General features: G+C 46.3%; 1 long non-coding RNA gene across 1 annotated transcript; it reads left to right on the top strand.

Annotated features, from left to right (window-relative positions):
- On the top strand, positions 468-1620 carry LOC110261769. The gene is made up of 2 exons (XR_002346280.1): positions 468-677; positions 1378-1620. It is a non-coding gene; the product is annotated as an uncharacterized LOC110261769 (long non-coding RNA).

The raw sequence follows: 4472 nt of genomic DNA, 5'->3' as shown, positions 1-4472 counted from the left end.
ATGCGGGTTCGATCCCTGGTCTTGCTCAGTGGGTTAAGGATCCGGTGTTGCCGTGAGCTGTGGTGTAGGTTGAAGATGAGGCTGGGATCCTGCATTGCTGTGGCTGTGGTGTAGACCGGCAGCTGCAGCTCTGATTCGACCCCTAGCCTGGGAACTCCCATGTGCCTGAGGGGTGGCCCTAAAAACACAAAACAAAAAAAAAAATGGGGAACTATGTAATTTTCAAGGGTCCAAACTTCGGGATGAAAATATTTAAATAATTACGTGGACTTATTTTCATTTTCAGGGTGAGGTTTGGCAGCATGTGAACCAAAGCTGAACTGGATAATGAATCCAGTTTTCTCAGTGTTTGGCCTTGTTCGCATATGTGTCCTTAGCATGGACTAGAAGTTTGTGTGCTTGTTGAATTCACGAAAAAGGTGCTTTGCCTGCTTATTTTTCTCTTCCTCCTTTTTTTTTTTTGGCTGCTTCGAGGCATATGGACTTTCGGGCCAGGGACCAGGGATCAGACCCAGGCTGTAGCTGTGTCCGACACCGCAGCTGCGGTAATGCTGGATCCTTAACCCACTGTACCAGACCGGGGCTGGAACCTGCGTCCCTGTGCTCCCAAGATGCCGATGACCCCGCTGCGCCCCAGCAGGAACTCCTGCTTATTGTCCTATTCTGCTAAAATAGAGGTACCATCCAAGTTGCCAGTTTAGCCATTTTGCTGTGTGCGGCTGAGGGTATAATGCACATTGTTGAGCACCTCATGCCCCGAGCTTCTTCATCTTCCCACTGGGAACCTCCGTCCCCACTAAGTCCCCATCATCCCTTCCCAGCCTCTGGCAACCAGCCTTCTCCTTTCTGTCTCTGTGTGTCTGATCAGCTCTGGGGACCTCATATCGCTGGAATAAAGCAGTGTTTCTCCTTCCGGGGCTGCTTGTTTCACGGCGCATAATGTTCTCACGTTTCATCCACGGTGTAGCCTGTGTCAGAATTTCCTTCCTTTTTCGGGCTGGATCGTCTTCCGCTGTGTGTGTGTATGTGTGTGTGTGTGTGTGTGTGTGTGTGTGTCCCATTTTGTGTACTGACACAATGGATCCTGGTGGGGGGAGGTTCAGCCTTCTGTGCTGCCAACTGCAGCCCACACATCACACCCCTGCTGTGCTGGGGGAGCCCCTGCTTTCAGTTGTGTCTGCTGTTGTTTATCCTGTGTCATCTCTGGCACTGAGGGCTACCACTCCTCCAGTCGCCCAGGAGAGCACTGGCTCCACTGTGATGCCAAACAAAAAACAGGACGGGAAAGAGGTTTCTGACAACAAACCCGTGGCAAAGCTACTTTGCTTCCTGCGTCGGATCTTGCTATTAAATCGCTCCCTTTTACCCCCATTTCAGGGCTCATCAAGCTGCGGATCTTTCTGTTGGCTGGTCCACATGGGGTCCCCAGGGGAGCCACCCACTCGGGCACGCACGATGCTGGGCTCCTGGCCCTGGCTCGCCTCTGCAACAGCCTGCACAGGGTCGCTGGCGACTGGCAGCTGCCCTGTCACATCACTCTGTCACTTCCTTCCCCGTATTTCAAATTGAGCTTCTAAAGCCTGGAGCAGCTGCCTGTTTGAGAAGTCATTAAAAAAAAAATCTGCAGTGAAAGTACAGCTCAGTTCTATTTAACTAGCTTTAAAAGTTTGTTTTTTTCCAGGTCTCAACTGTAATGCCTCTCGAACCCTTCCATCTGGGGATCTTTCTGCATTTCGGTTTCGCGGAGCCCCCCACACTCATTTTGGGGGGCCTGGGGGGAGGGGCAGGCCTGCCTTGGGCTTCATCGTGGTAAAGTTATTCTGGGTCTCAAAAGGCCTCATAAATCTGCTCCCCAGATGGGAGACTCCGTAAAAGGCTCCTCTCTCCGGGTGAGTCTCAGATTTCCCTTCCACTCAAATTCAGCAAATGAATAATCACATGGATGAGGTGAATTGCAACCCCGGCCCCCCAACCAACAACAACCACCACAAATCCGTTTTTTAAGAAGGGAGTTCAGTTGTGAATTCTTCGTTCACGAGGAGCCACGCTGGTATCAGGTTGACCCAGGACTCCTCCAAAACCGAAGTCGAACCTGAGCCGAAGGCCACTGATGACCACGTGGCTTGGAATAAGCACAGGTCACCGGTCTCAACGTTTCAATTCTTTCTTTCTTTTTTTTTTGTCTTTTTTTTAGGGCTGCACTTGCAGCATATGGAGGTTCCCAGGCTAGGGGTCGAATCAGAGCTGCAGCTGCCAGCCTACACCACAGTAATGCCAGATCCAAGCTGCTCCTGCAACCTACACCACAGCTCACCACAACACCAGATCCAGAGCGAGGCCAGGGATCGAACCTGCAACCTCATGGTTCCTAGTCGGGTTTGTTTCAGCTGTGCCACGGCAGGAACTCCTAGAATAGATATCTTGACCTGGAATTTCTGGGTATGCCCAATTTTAATTTTAATTTAAACTGAATAATTTAATTTGCAAAAAATAGAGCAAATCACACTGCCACCAGCAACATCTGAGAGTGACAATTTCTCCACATTCTCACAAATATCGGATGCTGTCAGTGTTTCAACTTTTTGTCAAAATATGTCTCGTTTTAATTTCTAATCCTATAAACTTTAGTGAGATTGAGCATTTTTTTCATAAACTTATTGCTCATTTGTATTTTCTCTTGTGTGAATGGCCCATGTTATTTTTTCTTACTTTTTTGATTGTTTCCCTTTTTATTATTACATTATAGGATTGAAAAATATTAGGGATATTAACCCTAGGTCTGCTGTGACAATACAAGTATTTTCCTTCAGCTGTGGTGTATCATTTCACCTCATGGCATCTTTTGTCGTGTGAATACTGTGACACCAGAGCAAAATCATCATGCAGTTAAATCTCTCAAGCTTTCTTGTTTTGGCTTCTGAGATTTTTGTTTTGCTTAAGACCTTCTCTGTTTCAAGCAAATGCTTTTTTCCCCAACATTTTCTTCTAAAACTTTCCTTGCTGGAGTTCCCATCATGGCGCAGTGGTTAAAGAATCCGACTAGGAACCATGAGGTTGCTGGTTCGATCCCTGGCCTTGCTTAGTGGGTTAAGGATCCCGAGTTGCTGTGGCTCTGGTGTAGGCTGGTGGCTATAGCTCCGATTAGACCCCAAGCCTGGGAACCTCCATATGCTGCGGGAGTGGCTCAAGAAAAGGTGAAAAGACAAAAAACAAAAACAAACAAAAAAACAAAACAAAAAAACTTTCCTTGCTTATTTTTGACACTAAAACTCAATCTTTAGGAGTTCCCACTGGGGCTCAGCAGGTCAAGAACCTGACATAGTGTCAGTGAGGATGCGGGTTTGATCCCTGGCCTCACTTAGCGGGTAGAGGATATGGTATTTCCCCCAAGCTGTGGCATGGGTTGCAGATGCGGCTCAGATCTGGTGTTGCTGGGGCTGTGGCGTAGGCTGGCAGCTGTAGCTCCTATTCGACCCCTAGCCTGGAATTTCCATGTGCTTCCCCCCCAAACAAAAAACGCAATCTCTCTTGGAATTTATTATTTAATATAGTATGGGGAACAGGGCATGTAATTAAATTTTTTTCCAGATGCTTCGTAGTTACGCCAACATTATTTATGAAATAATTCATTTCCCCCTCTTTGAATTGATGTACCTTCTCTGTCTCATCGCAGGTTCCCATGCACCCTTGCATCTGCTTCTGGACCCTTTATTCTCTTTCACGGACCCATTTGTCTGTTCCTGTGCCAACTCTATAGAGTTTATCATGTTTAAAACATTCATTTTAATACATGGAAAGGCAAGCTCCCTCACCATTTTTGTTTTAAACGTTTTTGGCCGTTTTCGCACATATTTTCTTGCATGGAACTATTAATATTATTTACCTGCCATGAAAACATTTACCTGATTTACCTGGTGTTGCAACTGGAATTCTTTTTTTTTTTTTTTTTTTTTTTTATCTTTTTGTCTTTTGTTGCTGTTGTCGCTATTTCTTGGGCGGCTCCCGCGGCATATGGAGGTTCCCAGGCTAGGGTCGAATCGGAGCTGTAGCCACCGGCCTACGCCAGAGCCACAGCAACGCGGGATCCGAGCCGCGTCTGCAACCTACACCACAGCTCACGGCAACGCCGGATCGTTAACCCACTGAGCAAGGGCAGGGACCGAACCCGCAACCTCATGGTTCCTAGTCGGATTCGTTAACCACTGCGCCACGACGGGAACTCCGCAACTGGAATTCTTAATAAACCATTATATTAACTTTGGAGGAGATATATTACTTTGTTGTTTTCTCATTCAGGATCATTTTGTTTTATGTTCTTTAATAAAATTCTATAGCTTACTTGGTTTAAATTTTGTATTTCTTGTTTCAAAGATTTTACTGTCTACTCTTGTTAGGAACAAGAGTATTTTCTCCTTTTTTTTTTTTTTTTTTTTTTTTTTTAAATTGTTAGGACATGGAGTTCCTGTCGTGGC

The sequence above is a fragment of the Sus scrofa genome, chromosome 7 (assembly GCF_000003025.6).
Source record: "Sus scrofa isolate TJ Tabasco breed Duroc chromosome 7, Sscrofa11.1, whole genome shotgun sequence".
Lineage (NCBI taxonomy): Eukaryota > Metazoa > Chordata > Mammalia > Artiodactyla > Suidae > Sus > Sus scrofa.
The sequence above is the reverse complement of the archived record's forward strand: the minus strand, read 5'-3'. Positions and strand labels throughout refer to the sequence as shown.